Source organism: Peromyscus maniculatus, chromosome 17 (assembly GCF_049852395.1).
Source record: "Peromyscus maniculatus bairdii isolate BWxNUB_F1_BW_parent chromosome 17, HU_Pman_BW_mat_3.1, whole genome shotgun sequence".
Classification (NCBI taxonomy): domain Eukaryota; kingdom Metazoa; phylum Chordata; class Mammalia; order Rodentia; family Cricetidae; genus Peromyscus; species Peromyscus maniculatus.
Genome location: NC_134868.1, coordinates 13607432 through 13624437, shown reverse-complemented (window position 1 = coordinate 13624437; position 17006 = coordinate 13607432). Strand labels below are relative to the sequence as shown.

The 17006-nt window shown below is 42.3% G+C and overlaps 1 pseudogene; it reads left to right on the top strand.

Moving 5' to 3' along the window:
* The window catches only part of LOC102912618 (STAM-binding protein-like), a 60835-nt pseudogene extending 44108 nt beyond the window's left edge, over positions 1–16727 (top strand).
* The last annotated feature ends 279 nt before the right edge of the window (positions 16728–17006 follow it).

Below are 17006 nucleotides of genomic sequence, written 5' to 3'. Positions count from 1 at the left end.
TGAACTGGGAGACAAGAGTAAAAGACATAAGAGTTTTGAGCTGTTGCAAGATCCTAAGTAGGAGTGAATGTGCCCAGACTCAAGGTGTATTTTGAAGAAAATATGGAAGATTGGCTGTGGGAATGAGAGAAAAGGAAACCTAAGGCCCTGCCTTCGTTTGGGTTGATGTAAATGGAAGATGGCAGAGGCATCTACTGAGATGAAGGAGAGTGGGGAAATTAGAGATTATGTAGAGAACATGGTATGTTTGAAGTGCCTGTTAGCAATTTGTCCAAGTGGACATGTTAACTAGATAACTGGGTACCCATGTTTAAAACTCAATGAGGAGGTCAGCCCAGGAGATTTGGGAGTCATTAGTGCGTTAACAGGTTTTACAAATGTGAGCATTCTCAGGAGGCAGCACATGTAAAGAAGAGAAAAGAGAATCGGCATCATGATCTCCCAGTTTAATAGGTTTACTCATTTCCTTGAGGAAATTTCTACTTCTAGTCTGAAAGATGTACCTTATGTTTGAAACCCACAGAGGATGCCATTTGTCATTTGATGTTAAAAGACATTGTCTCGCTCATTTTTTAATAAAAGGGGGACCTGTAAGTCCCTGGCCCCCGTTTTGGGTAACTGTTGCCTTGCTTGCGGACCTTGACCTTGATATCCTCCCTATGCTAATTCCCTGCCAGGTTCCACCCTCCTGAATGCTAAAGGGAAGTTCCTTGTCTGTGTATCCTGAATAATGGGCATTAACAGCTTAGATGCAAGTTTGTAAAACATCAGTAGCGAACTTCTGCCCTCCGGGGTTCTCCCATTGTGCTGTAAGCCTGTATTTAAGACCTCCTCCCTCCAATAAATGACATTCGGCATTTAAAATTAAAATATATATATATATATATATATATATATATTACATAAAAAAGACATTTTATCTATGCATGAGTCCAATAAAATGGAATGAATAATTTAATTCCAATTTTGATGACTTGATGTTTTCAGCCCTTCACTTTCATTAAATAATTCTATAACGTAATATCTCCCAGTGAAAAACAAGACAAATAGATAAGTGTTTATTTTCCCCCACCCTTTTTTCTTTTAAATCATTGTCTGTTCTTGATTGTGACTAAATAAAACCAAATGCCGGTGAGCTACCTTTTCCTCCATAATTGGATGGACCCATGAAAAAGCATGGTATTTTTAGTATATTAGTGCGATAGAATGTTAAACTTATGGTAACTATGGTATTTCCTGGGAAGTTCCTGTTGTAATCAAACAAAGCATAATATGCCCATTTTACTCATATTAAAAACAAATACAACAATGGTAGGCAAAATATTTGTGCTCTACTTCCTCTTGGAGCAAGAAAGCCTTCTTTTGTTTTGATTTTACAAGCGCCCACTGCTGCATCCACAGTCCCACAGTCCCACAGGCCATCAAGAGACCAATCTGAATACCAAAACAAAGAGTCTTTAATTCTTGAGTTTAAACTTGGGCCCCTTGTCTGTCCATCACAGCGGTGGAGTGAGAGGGACCCTAAGCAGGAACAGGATAGGATTTTTATAGTGGTTAGGGTCGGGGACCCAGGGGAATTACAACTCTATATAGTTATAAGCTTATAAGCTCAGGATTGATGCTTACTTCAGGTTAGAGATGCTTGGTTTGAACTGACTGGAGAGTTGCAGCTTCAAGGAAATTGTCATACCCTCTAGCAATTTATGTTATCGTATCCATATTACCAGCAGACCCATTTCCCCTGATATTTAGACATCCCATTTTTATCTGCAGTAAACTCATTCCCTCCGACAGCTATGGTGTACAATCTATAACAGCAGAAAACATCCCACAGGACACATATCTGGTGCTTTGTTTATTATGCCCATTATGTTATATCATAGCCTTTAGGTTATGGCCGGACATGTCTGGAACTTGTTTTTGTGCAGCTCCTAATTGTCTGGGTCTAGAGGTAGAGGGACAACACACCCTCTGGTGTGGTGGGTTTGTTGTTGTTGTTGTTGTTGTTGTTTGGTTGGTTGGTTTTTTTTAAGAATAATTTGTCCAAGGGCCTGTTGGCCCCTATCTGACCCTTCTCTAAGATGGATGTAACCCTGTCATCTTCTCACCCACAGCTAGGAGACTTTGGACTTTTTAAAAGACATGGATTTTAAAGAGAGCTTGATTTTTAAAGTGTTGAAATTTTTTAAAGATTTTGGAGGATTTTAAAGTTATATTGTGTTGCTGGGCATAGATGGTGCTCACCTTTAATCCCAGCACTCGGGAGGCAGAGGCAGATGGATCTCTGTGAGTTTGAAGCCAGCCTGGTCTACACAGTGAGTTCCAGGATAGCCAGAGGTACATAGTGTGACCCTGTCTCAAAAAAAAAACTATATTATGTTTCATATTGTGATATTAATATAAGATCTTGAGGATATACAAGAAGGGAAAAGTTACGGTGACATATTTGCATGTCAAGTAGGAAGGCTCAGCCTACTGTGGGTAGGTCGATGTCAGGGCATGTAGTCCTGGGTTGCATCAAACCAAGCTTCTGAATGAGCCATGGAGCCAATGAGCAGTGTTCCTCCAGGGTTTCTGCTCAGCTCTTGATTCCAGGTTCCTGCCCTGCTTGAGTTCCTGCCCTGGCTTCCCTCAGTGATAAGATGTGGTCAGGAGTTGTAAATCAAAATAAACTTTTTCCTTCCTAAGTTGCTCTTGCTCACTGTGCTGGCTAGTTTTGCATCAACTTGATACAAGCTAAAGTTATCTGAGAGGAGGGAATCTCAATTGAGAAAATGCCTCTTTAAGATGGGGCTAGGGCATTTCTTAATTAGTGATTGATAGGGAAGAATCCAGCCCATTGTGGTTTGTGCCGTCCCTGGATTCTATAAGAAAGCCATCTGAGCAAGCCAGTAAGCAGCACCCCTCCATGGCATCTGTGTCAGCTCCTACCTCCAGGTTCCTGCCCTGTTTGAGTTCCTATACTGACTTCCTATAATGATGAGTAGTTATGTGGAAGTATAAGCTGAAATAAAGCCTATCCTCCCCAATTTGTTTTTGGTCATGGTGTTTTATCACAGCAATAGTAACCCTGACTAGGACAACCAAGATGTTTTTCAAAGCAATAGAGAGCAAACCAGGACAGAAATTGGTACCAGGAACGGGATAATGCTGTGACAGACCTGATCGTGTTGCTTTGGGGAGGACTGTGGAAGTCACTGAAAGTTTGGACTGGAGGACTGGAAAAGCCATGAGTGCACAAAGCTTCGTGAGCTGTTCTGTGGTGCTTGAGGGATAAAGAGTGTTGAGAGAGTAGAGACAATGGAGGCCCAGCTTCTGAAGTTTCAGAGGAAAGCTAAGACCCTAGCAGGCCTTTCATGCGATAGATATTGAATTGAGAGTCTCTGGTTTCTGGTCAGCTGGAGCTGAAGAATCAGTTATGGTTAATGAAAGACCAACACCACTAAAGTGAAACCTTCCTCTTACAGGAACAATGATGCTGGCTAGTGGAGACCAAAAACCCAGCTGTGATTAATGAGACAAATGTCATTAAGGCAAATCCAGGAAGTGTTTCCTCAGGGTCAGTAAATAGCAGGGATTAGACTGCATCTCAATCAAGCAGCCACAGTTGGTAGCGTGTAAGAGGGTACTGGTTTTGGCAACATGGAAGCTGCTGAATTGGAGGCATCATCAAAAAAAAAAAAAAAGCTGGTTTGGCACCATGTAGCAAGGTTGGAGTCTCCGAAGAGGTCAGAAGAGGCCACAAGCGAATGCACAGCATCAGCTGAAATAGAGACCCCAGTATATTGGAGATGGCAGGAGCATGCAGTGATCACCAAGGACAGCAGTAGCTGTGGTATGGAGCTGGCCTCAGCCTGTGAGACAAGCTATATGTGCCATTAATCGTAGAGCTGGAGACATAGAGCTGCCTGAGCCCTTTGTAGCCCAGAAGATCAAGAGTGACTCCTAGACATCGGACACTGAGATATTATATTGTTAGATTATAGTTTTGCTCTGATCTGTTTGTGACTATGTCCTTTTTATTTCTTCTGGGATAAACAAAAAAGGAAAGGTTGTGGTTTATTTGTGCATCAAGTTGACAAGGGTACATTTTACTGTTTTTATTTGTTTGTTTATTTGGTTGGCTGGTTGGTTTGCTTGTCAACTTGACACAAATTAGAGTCATCTGGAAGAAACCTTAATTGAGGAATTGCCCCATCAGGCTCCCTCTAAAATCTATTTGAGATCTCTCCATGGTAGAGGTTGTATCAATAGTTTATTCTTACCCGATGCTCAGCAGCATCTCATTACATATTCATATTGCTGTTTATCTATTTTGAAAGCTTCATATACTACAACTTTCTTCCCAAAGAAAACACACACACACACACACACACACACACACACACACACACACACACTAAGCCTCACCCTCCAAGGAAACATAGTAAGACAAGAAAAATAATTGTCTATGATAGTGAGCCCTACACTCATAGACCCCCCCGCCCATTCCCAGAGGTTCCCACTGATGCTGTATCTTATCAATCCCGCAGTGATTTTTGACGTTCACAGGTTTGTGAACATTCATTAGGATTTAACCAGGACAGCTGTCACAGCACACAGCCATCATGACCAAGGAGCACATGCCGGGGAAGACGCAGAGGTTGTACATAGCTGTGACAGGCATAGGCCACACAAAGTCAAGCGGGACGAGATGGTGTCAGGGCAGGAAGACCAAGATAACACCAGTGACTCAGACCTACACAGTCAGCTTGGGCAGAAGGAAGTGGCCAGCACCCTGGAGAGCTCCCCATTGGCAAAACTGATTCCATCACACCCGAGGCCTCCTCGTTCCAGAAACTCAGACTTGGCTGGAGATGCAGTTCTGCAGTAGAGCACTTACTTCCCATGGGTTATGTCCCCAGTATCACAGAATAAGAATGGCAAGGGGTTAGTGTGATGAACTCCACCCCATCGTTTTTGTTTGGTTGGTTGAAGAGCCGGCGCATACAACAAATGGACCCCTAGAAAATAAAGAAATACTGGTCATTCTCCACCACCACAAGCACCAGAACTTTTGAGCTACCAAGTTCGAAGGATCCGCAGATGCCATCTGTGTGGTCATGATGATGATAATGGATCGGAGTGCGTAAGACGTTTCTCCTCCCTAGTTGAAAGTCAGATTTTACCAGATCATACCTCTAGGGATTCTTAACACTGTCCTAAATATTCAAAGGGGCTGCTAACTGAAGGATCAATACAGATAAATTGCCACTGGGACACTTAGCTGGAGAGTATCATTGACCATTACCCACAGTTCCTTCCTTGTGGTGGCAGGACTCTAGTTAGACGAAAGAAATCATGATATTGAAGTAACTCGGGAGAAAATATAACAGCTTTTTTCACTATCCCCACAAAGGAAAACAAACAAGATCCAATTTTTAAAAGGCCATTAATGTGGAGGTCTCGAGTGGCAATGGTTAAGCATTACCTCAGAATGCAGAACCTCAAATGGGAATATATTATAGAACAAAGACATTCCAATGGCGATTCAAACATGGTCTTCTATGTCATTTTGGCTCTGCTAATAGCAAACAATAGACAAATTGGATTATTAGTACCAAAGGCCTACAGACCTGGTAGTGTCATGAAATTCTGAAGTAACAATTGCTACATACAATTTAGCTTGGAGACAGTGAATTGATTTCTTTGGGGATGCTTAATTTACATGAGATGGTAATTTGCCTAGATATTACCATATAAGAAGTTCTCATAAGGGCCACAAAATGGTATTTATAACACTTGTAAACAAAAACCATAAGAAGCAGCCCAGCCAGAAGCAACACATTTCCTCAGCCATATTCTTCCCCTACCGTTATCCCTAATGAGCAAAAGCCCAGAGGACTGTGTGCCTTAAGTTTTACCTCAAGTAGAAGAAAATTAAATGAAGGATTAAAAATCTTAATGTTTTGCTCCTGGGTTTTATTTCTTTCTACATTCACTTTAGATCAGTGTCATGTGATATCATCTTCACTTTTATTTTGTGGTGACCAGATACCTGACAGAAACAGTGTAAGGGCAGAGAGGTTTCTTTTTATTAATGGGCCAGGGAAGGCAGGACAGCAGGGCCCTGACAGAGCTGGTCACATCTGGGCAGATGAGGAACCAGAGATCTGATACCATAAGTAGGTCCAGTTATAACCGTAAAGGTCCACCCTTAGGGGTTGCCCTTCAAGAGCATGCCTCTTACTCCCAAATGTCCCACAACCTTCCAAAATATCACCCTCTACTATTTCACATCTTTGAACACTTTAGCCTGTGGAAGATATTTCCCACCCAAGCCCTAATAACTAGATTGGAATCAGCTTATCTATTAAAACTTCTACAAATCCACTCCCACTCTGCCTGAAAACACTCACAGATGTGTGTTTCAGAGGGGACAGCAGAGACACTGGACTAACAGTTGTCAAAGAGAACTCCATGCTGTTGACAGAGAAGAAAAGGGACTTGGGTTTTCTATGCAAGATTAGTTTGAGGAAATGGTCTTCCACTCCTAACTACCTTACACGTGCTTTCCAACATTCCTCACTCACTAGTTTGAATAGCATCCTGTTTATTTGCTATTCAGATAAAAACACTAACCCAATGTTCTCATAACCTTTGCAAAATTTTCTACATATTAGTTACAGTATACTGATGAAACGTTCTTTGGGACTGTAAATCTGTTCCCAAGGTGGCAGTTTTGAATGCCATCGCCACACCCAGTTTCCAGGAATATGATCCTGGGGCTGACTTTATGCAAAAATTATCATCTCACAGCTGCTTCCCTCAAGAGGTAGCCCTCAAACAGCTGCATCTAAGTCACCTCCAATTCTCATTACATGTGAGACTCTGGGCCATTGCTGCAAGTGTGTAAGGTATCAGTGTTTCTGAGGATGGAGCCCGAGAAACCAACTGTGTACACAGCTCCCAAATTGACTTGCTGCAGTTCTTTTACTGTTTCATTCAGTTAGTAGAGTTAGGCAAGAGTATATTCAAAACTCTGGATTCATTAGCTTTTTAATCTATTCACCAAATACTCATTTTGTGATCACTGTAATCAAGGAGGCACCTGGCTCAACTGCCTGAGGAATCTCAGTGGAAAAGATAATTCAAGTCTTCATTGGAAACATAAAAAGAATTTCAAAAACCTTCAGTAGAAACGTAACTCTAACATGGACAAAAACTGGCAAATATTTTCATAGCTAATTGCTCAATTGCAATTTTGACAAGCTCCACTATGGAGAAATAAAAGGTGCTGATACCAAGGGCACCAACTAGAGACATGTGTGGGAGCCCACAGAGGCTTCCTAGTGAGACCTTACTCAGGGTCAGAGAATCTGAACTTGCTTTACTCATCAGGGCTGCATAATAGGATGATTTGACCGTGGGCGTGGTCACCAGGTGTTTGGGAGGGTCTACACTTGGCTGTACAGTATGCTTTGATCTTGCAAGGGGGAGGTCTTTTGCCTCTCCCCTTGGCATTGTTTAAAAAGCCCTTTTGAATAAATGAAGGGGCTGTTGGGTATTGACCCAGGCTCTCCCGCAGCTATCCTGTGTGTCTTTCTTCTGGTCATCTAGGTCTCTTTCTATCTGATATTTTCTTATCCCTCTTGCCTCCACCCAAGAACCCTTCAATAGGTGGGAGCAGGTCGGAGCTGGTCTCCCACAGACTCCCACAGACAAGAGTCCCAGAACTAGGCTGATAACTAACTGCATCAACAGCACAGTGCAGAGTTGGTGAGGGCAGATGAATCGAGTCTTCTGAGTTCTGCGGAGGATGTTTGGGTTTCATCCTGAGAACAACATGATTCTATCAGAGAGTTTTAAAAACATCTGCTGGTCTGTCAGTTCTGTAACTGTGGAAGGCAGGGAGGGAGGGAGCGGGGAGAATGGGTGTGGCCAGAACACATAGGTGGGATCATAGTAACAGGAAAAAAGAAGTCTGCAACAGAAATACAGGTTCAAGCGGTGATGTCCCCATTGCGACTGGTGAAAACAGTGTCCTTGAATATTCTGAGGACTGTAAAATCTCAGCTACTTAATTTTACCAATTTAAAAATAATGATAAGAAATTATATGCTGAGTGGCAACCATTCAAGTGAATGAAACTAAAAACACAAATGCATAGCCAAATCATTCATTCTGTCCTGTATCGCAGGACTTGTGCGGTTTGTAGCTTCGGCTCTCTGCTTCTCAGGGAGGAGATGGAGTTGGTTAGGCCAGAAGCACCCATTCCAACTCACAGGTGAATTGTAATCACAGTGGAGTCGAGGAACACAACCCTGCAAGCTGAAGCCTGTTATTCTATAGAGTTAAATGCAGGTTTAACTCAAAAAGTCAATGTATCATTTTAAAAGAATTGTCAACCACTACTTTAACCAAAGTATGCAGTAAGTCAGAATAAATAGAAAGATGCTTCAAAGGAAACAGCATGGAATCATTTTGGAACTTAAGTCAGTCTCTAGCTTTTTACCCTGGGCTATAATAAACAACAAAGACCTTCACTTTCTGCCCCCAGCACATGGAAAACACAATTGGAACCTTTGACTCAGATCCTGTGCTGTAATCACTGTCTTTTGAAAACACTGTCAGCTGTCATTGACAAGCTTTAATGACAGAGAAGGACTTCTAAAGACAGACTTCCAGACCTAACTTCATTTCCGTGAATGCCACTAAAGCAAAACCTCTGAGATCCGATTAGATCTGAGGTTTATAACCAAGAACTTCATTAAGCAAACCTGTAACATGAACAAGATTGGAAAATAAATGTGCGAGAAATCATAAACTGTGAACTGGCTTCAGGGTGGCCACTGTGCTCTCCCTCGTGTCTTATTTATTCGAAGCAGCAGAGCCAGGGAAGTCCCTACTCAGGGCCATGAGTATTAAGGACATGTACCTCCTCCTGCTGTGATAGCCATGTAATTTATCACTCTGCTTAATTACATGTGTATAATAAAGACGCAAATATATACAAACCTATACATACAATTGGCCCCCAATATCCATGGGTCCCATGTCCAAAGACTGAATAAACCGCAGAGTAATAACATTTGGGAAAAAGTGGCACCTAACCTAAATATGCAATTACTCCACAAACAATGTAGTACAACAACTACTTACAGAGCACGTATGTTGTACTGAGTATAATACTAGACATGATTTAATGTATACATGAAGATGTGCAAAGATTTTATGCATATATTATGCCACTTTCTACAAAGGACTTGAGTATCATGAATCTCAGCATTTGAATAGTGTCTGACAGTTAATCCCCTAGTGAATGATGATAGCTGACAGACCACGCATGCACACACATGCGGTTGTGTGCACATACACACATATGCACACATGTATACGTGTGTATAATTGTCAAGAATACTACGATGAAATCACCAGCTTTTAAAGAACTAGACAACAAAATGCAGAAAATTTACCTAAACATAATTGAATTTTCTATTTTTACTTATGTTTTAAATTTACACAGTGTAAAAAATGGCATTCAGTTCTTTGAGCTACAACATATACAGATTCTTGTAACCATAACCATAAACAGGCTCTCAAATGACCTCAAAATCCCCAAGACTTTCTCCAAGTTTACCCTTCTTCAACTGGAACCTCTAGCCCTCAATCATGGCACGCACAGGTATGTTTTAATGTGGTAGCCTGAATGTCATTGGCCCCCATAAGCTCATAGGGAGTGGCACTTTTAGGAGGTGTGGCTTGGTTGGAAGAAGTGTGTCCCTGTTGAGGTGGGGTTTGAGATCTCCTAGGCTCAAGCTCTACCTACTCCTGCTGCTGCCTGCAGATCAAGATGTATCTGTGGGCCAGAAATGGGCATTGTACCTCCTAGGACTGGAGTTGGAGAGAGATAGGGGTTTCCATGAAGGTGTTGGGACTCAAACCTAGGTCCCCTGGAAGAGTAGTCAGTGCTCTTAACTGGTAAGCTATCTCTCCAGATCCTCTTTGGGGACTTTGTTATATTAGTGTGGATTACCTCAGAGTGTTGGGAAGATGTGGCGATCACTGAACAAATAAGGAAATGCAGTAAGCAGGTGCTTAGTCATCAGAGACCTCCATGCCCTGCTCTGCCTTAAAAATATATAAAGCAATGTCATGTAATAGTCTAACTACAGTAGTGATACAAATACAATGTTGGAGACAACTCTGACAGGAATAATACTGTATATTTCCAGGTATTTTTAATTTTTGTTTATTTAATGTGTGTTGTGTGTATGTGTGTCTCCAAGTGTATGGATGTATGTGCATTGTGCACATGCATGAACCTGTAGATGTTAGAAAATGGCATTGGATCCCCTAGAACTGTAGTTACAGACAGTTGTGAGCTGTCATGTGGATGTTAGGCAGGGAAGCCCAGGTCCTCTGCAAGAGTAGTCTTAACCATTGAGCCATCTCTCCAGACCCAAGTATCTAGCTAATTCTTAACCCTACTGACAAGCTTCGTGATTCATAAATCCCTCACCTACAGTATTTAGTGCAGAGAAATCTTGTGATTGGTGCAGGCAAAGTAAGTTGTGGCCTCCACATTTACCTTGCAAAGAGTTGCTATTTCCAGCTTTTCTCCCCAATCCCCTTCTTGAAAACAGATTTTTTTCCTCATACGATATATTCTGATTAGTTTCCCTTCCTCTACTCCTCCCAGTTCTTCCCCACCTCTCCTCCCACCCAGATCGACTTGCCCCATTTCTCATTAGAAAAGATCAAGTTTCCAAGAGATCACAATATAACAATATAAAATATAATATGATAAAACAAAAAACATCACATCAAAGTTAGACAAGGAAAACCAACAGAAGGGGAAAATCCCAAGAGAAGGCACAAGAATCAGAGATGCACTTGTTCACACACTCAGTATTCCTACAAAAACTGAATACTAAACTGAAAGCCATAATATATACACAGAGGACCTGCTGCAGACCCACACGGGTCCTGTGCGTGCTGCTTCAGTCTCTGTGAGGTCACATGATCTTTGCTCAGTCGATTTATAGGACCTTGTTCTCCTGGAGTCCTCCATCCCCTCTGGCTCTTACACTCTTTCTGTCTCCTCCTCCACAGGGCTCCCTGAGCTCTGTGGGTAGGGGGATTTAAGACATCTCATTTATAGCTATGTGTTCCAAGGTCTCTATATATATCAAAGAACTAAAAAATACAATTTAAAAATGGGATACAGATCTAAATAGAGAATTCTCAACAGAGGAAAAATCAAATGACTGGGAAACACTTTAAGAAAGGTTTCACGTCCTTAGCCATCAGGGAAATGAAAATCAAAGCTACTTTGAGATTCCATCTTGCACCTATCAGAATTTCTACGATCAGTAACAGAAATGACAGCTCACGCTGGCAAGGATGTGGAATAAGGGGTACCTTCATCCAATGGCTGGTAAGAGTACAAATTTGTACAGTCACTTTGGAAATCAGTGTGGCAGAAAGCTGGGAATTGATCCAGCTACACCACTCTTGAGCATATACCCACAGTATGCTTCATCTACCACAAGGACACTTGCTTAATCATGCTCATTACTGCTCTACTCATAGTAACCAGAAATTATAAACAACCTAGATACCCTCAGTAGAAGAACGAATAAAGAAAGTGTGGCACATTTACACAGTGGAGTATTACTCAGCTGTTAAAAAAAACTTTGCAGGCAAATGGATGGAACTAGAAAAAAAAATAATCCTGAGTCAGGTAACCCATATCCAGAAAGATAAATATGGTATTCACTTATATGTGGCTATTAGACAATAAGAAAATAATAACCAAGCTATAATCCATGGACCCAGAGAGGTTAGGTATAGAGGAAGGACCTGGGTGGGGAGCACACAGATCTCCCTGGGAGGGGAAAATAGAACAGGTTTTATGGGTTGATGGGGGTGGGGGATGGGAACAGGAGGTTCAGGTAGGCATGGGGAGGGAAGATGGAGTTGAGGGAGGGAATATGGGAAGAGATAGCTGTAATTGAGGGGCATTTGAAGTGTGGTATGGAAACCTAATGCAGTGGAAACTTCCTAAAATATATGAAGGCTTTCCCAATGAAGTCTCCAAATAATGGAGGAGATGGAGTCAGAAATGGCCATCATTTGTCACCAAATGAAGCTTCCAGTACTGGGATGGGGTTACATCCTATTGCCTTGTTGACCAAAAGGGTCCCATGGAAATTCCCAAACAACCCAGGCTGTTGCCCAGACTATAAGTTACTCTCCACAACTGACAGCAAAAACCATTGCTGAAGACAACACCTACAGAACTCACTGAACATAGAGAGATCAAGCTGGTGCCTGCACAGAACCTTCACTAGTGTCTTTGATATGGGAAGGTACTCTGAAAGCTACCGGAAGAGAAACATAAACACAAACCAAGCCACAAGTCCTTTGATCTACAATGCTGTCCTGCCAACAAAATATGCAGAAGAAATGGTGGCACAAAGCTTGAGGGAGTAACTAACCCACCATCTGATTGACTTAAGACCTGCTCTATGAAATGGAGCCCATGCCTGATACTGCTTGTGTGACCAAGAACCAGAGACTAGATAGCCCAAAGTCCGAGAGTAAACCCAAATACTACTGTTCAAATATATATATATAATATATATATATATTATATATATATGTAATCAATAAAATGACTCCTAATGGCATTCTGCTATACTCATAGATCAGTGCCTTATTCAGCCATCATAAGAGGAGCCTCCTCCTGCAGCAGATGCGAACAAATACAGAGATCCAGTTCTTCCTTTATCTGTATGCTCTTAGTATTGGTATTCCTAGTAATTTTCATTTTGGGGGATTTGAAAGTATTTGGGAGAATGTTAAGAAATACATTAGCGAAGACTGAAGCTGTTAAAAGCTCAACTTTCAAGGATGTTATAGGTGCTAATACTGGATTTAATCTTGCCTATTTAATTTGCTTTCTAGGCCCTGTAGTTATTCAGTAAGGCCCCTAGGTGTGTGTAATAATTTAATTGTAGAACTCATTTACTTAATAACCCATCATAGTGCCTGTCTAACTTTTAAAGCCATTGCAGTACCTTTGCTGAAATATTAACACATTAGTAAAACTTCATTCTTAAGCAAACACAAAGTTCAAGGCAGAGCAGTATGAGTACCTGCCATGCCCTCTTTTTGAGAGGTATGTGTCCCTCTCGAGGCTGCTGGATCCTCTGTTGACATCACACTCAAGATTCTTTGCATTTCAACCTGGAATCAGTACCAGTGACCCTTCAGGGGCCTCCCAAACCGGAGCGTCTACCTGTCTCTCTGCCTCACCACCATGCAACGGCCATTGTTGGATTATCCAGCTCCTGTCCTACAAACTAAACTAACTGTACTCGGTACGTAGTTCTGTTTGCTGTTGCTGTGATGCAGTATCTTGACAAGGCAACTTAAAGGAGAAGGGGTCTCTTTTAGCTCACAGTCGGGGGTGAGAGTCCATCATAGTAGGGAAGCCCCAGTGGTGGGGGCTCGAGAGAACTCGCATGCTACAGCTGCAGTCAGGAACAGAAAGCAAAGATTTCAGACACACGTGGGAGTGTTCAGTTCACTTTCTCCACTCTTTAAGAAGACGTGTTTCTTTTATGTGTATGTGCAACAGGCTTTTGCAGACCACCAGCCCCAAGTCATGACAGGGAGACTTATTATTGATTATGAATGCTCAGCCTTAACTTAGGTTTGTTTCTAGTCAGCTTTTTTTTTCTTTAACTTAAATTAACCCATTTCTATTCATCTATGTGCTGCCCTGAGGCTCATTTACCTCATCTACATACTGTCCATCCTGCTTTCCTGCTTCCTCCATGTCTGGCTGGCTAGCCCCGAGCTGACTGGCTGGCTCCCCTTTTCTCTCTGCCCACCAGCGCCACCTATCCCTCATCTGCCTAGCTACTGGCCATTCGGCTTCTTATTAGACCAATCAGGTGCCTTAGGCAGGCAAGGTGAAACAACAACACATCTTTACATAGTTAGACAAATGCAGCATAAACAAATGCAACACATCTTTGCCTAGTTAAGCAATTATTCTGCAACACAAACAAATGCAACACATCTTTACATAGTTAAACAAAAAATATTCTATTCCACAACATTCATATGTCAATGCTTGGTGCCCTGAGAAGACCAAAAGGGGACAGCAGATTCCTGGTACTGGAGCTGTAAGTGGTCATGAGCCTAGAAAATTAGAGAGAGAAAAGAGTAGACATAAAACAAAACTGACCACAAAAAAAAAAAAAATCTGACACGACCAGTTCATATAATTGAAATTATTTTTCTCAGTTACAATTTCTATCTGGTATAAAAATCACATAATATCAATTTCTAGAAGAAAATAAAACTAAAATTGTGACAAGATTATCCAGAGACTACTGGTATTTTGTCTTCTGTTACATTTAAGACATTCAAGTCTCCTCGTCTCCTCATGAGCCCTTTCAATGACTCACAGCAGTTTCCTTTGCTGGAGTGACTCACAGAAGCTGGGTCGTGAGAGAAGCAGAAAGATGGCGGCGGTATTCGCCTTCTAAAACACCACACAGCAATCGGTCACTAATAGCAGAGTGAATCACTCCCCTTTCATGACAATGGGATTGTTCTCCTTTTTCAAGTGATGTATAAACACCGCATAGATGAGTCATACCCTGTGCTCTCTATCTTGAATGGAGTCCACAAGCCGCGCCCCCTGGCTGCCGCACTTCACACCATGACCATCACCCACACAGGCACAGGTTATGGAAGGGATACTCTAAATTTCAAGGCCATTCTGACTCTGTAGAGACTGCAGCATTTGAAGAACCCAATCCCAACCACTTTCCCCATTTTCCAATGTTACTTTGGGCCCTGCAGAGTTGATACATCCTTCCTCTGGACCAGCCTCTCTCTCCTCTTCAGCTTGGCACTCGTGAAAGCCGAGACAGTGTCTTCCCACAAATGAATAGTTAAGGGGAGCGGGTTCTAGTTCCCACTGTATCACTAGCCAGTCATGTAGGCATATGGGACTCACCAGCCTGCTCTTGGCCTGTGTCCTTGTTCATATGGTGGTCATTGCATTAAACGTATTAACTGTCACCCCAGTTCCAGTATGTACTGGTCCTAACCTTGAAGGACCCTTACACCCTTCCAGGACATGTATCAAATCTGGCTATCTTTCCCATCTTCCTCTGGTTTCCTATCTAGGCCGAGGTAAGTCCAAACGGTAGGGCTGAGCTGTTTTTCCCTTCCCAGGGCTACACTGGAGCAGGTCAGCTGGGAATCTCTATCCTCACAGTCCCACAGAACAATCTTCGAAGTAAATAATAAGATGGCAATAAAAGTTCTATTTCTTTTTATCCTGCGTTTAGTGATTTTTTTTCAAGTGAGAAAATTGATAACACATAAAAGCCTCATCAATATTGCAGGCACTCAGCACTCGGTAGCTACAGATTTCAGTGGCCATGGGCCTTCAATAGCTCAGCTGTTAATAGATAATAAAAACGGTTGGACCTTGAATTTCTTTTCACCTGACCCTCTAATGTATCTAGGGCCTTGAAGTGAATAACTCCTCTCTCTGGCACCCAAGTCCTTCCCTGGGGGCGATGAGCCTCTTGGGAAGACCCGTTGACTGTGGAAGGAGTGTCTGGAGGAGCTGTTGCTGTACTCACAGCCCGTGGTGTGCCCTCCTTTCCTCCCTCCTCCCATGGGAGGTGAGTGGTGGGGACCCAGGCATGTAACCCACCCCATAGCTCCAGACAACAAAGACCATGCTTCTTGAGCTCTCATGCCCAACCACCCCAGGAGTGGGTCTGATCCTTAATAGAGAGTGGTTTGACCTTGACCAACTGACTTGCTCTCCCTGGACTTAGAATCTTTGAGTAAATGTATAAGCTCAACCACACGTGCACACAAATGTTGAAAAGAAATCTATGTAGGTCTCCCCCCTTTCTCCCTCCCTCCTTTCCTCTATTTTTCCCTCTCTCTATGTCTGGGAACCTTTCAGCAATTATAGGACAAAGAACTGTCTCTTCACACCTCCATACTCTTTTAAAAATAGATGAAAGAAAACGTTCCGATGACATACAAGCCACTATCCTGTTCAACTTTAACTAAGAACAATATAACATCAACTCAGTTACTGCTATGATTTGAAGACGTGTGCCTCTGCAAAATTCACATGGCTAACTCCCATCATGACAGCATAGGTTTAACATTCATAATCCAAATCCCATGTGCTCCCAAATGATATTTTGAGTGTCAACATCGTTTCACAAGTGGAAGATTCCACATCTAGTTTCAGATGAGCATGCACAGTCCAGACACAGGGGCACTGAAAGTGTTATATAAAATCACCTCCAAGTTGTGTGTGCTGGTGGGTATGAGACATACTGGCTATGATGTTTCCTATACATGCATGAATTTCATTTCAAGACAGAGGTCCATTTCCCGATATTTCATAAGATATATGCAGAAATTCCAAAATCCAGAAAGTGAGTCCAAAAATAGCAACTCTTCTGGCCCCAAACATTTCTGGTAAAAGGTTCTAAACCTGTAGTAAGAGGACTTTCAGGAAGTAATTACTTTGTGACCACTCTGCCCTCAGGAAAGCGGTCAACGCTCTTACAAAAGATGCTGAAAGGATGTCCTGCTCCTTTTTGACCTACCGCCTCTTCAATTACAGGAAGATGTTGCTGCAAGGTGCCATCCATGGGACAGACTCTCCACAACCCAAATGAACAGGTGTCACGTTCCAGAACCGCAAGAAATACACGTCTGCTGTTTAGACAACAGCTCAGTCTGGGTAAATTGTTGGAGTTGCCTGAATCACCTAAGACAGTTACCTAAACGTTCTGTGCATGCAGTTAATACAATCATGCCAAGGGGCTGAAGACGTCAGTGGATTCCATGACAGTCCCCATGTCACAGCCGGGAAACTAAGCTCAGAGAAGCAATTATATGGCTTCCCAGTGTTCCAGTTCTTAACTGCTAAGTTCCAGGGGATGGTTGACAAGGGC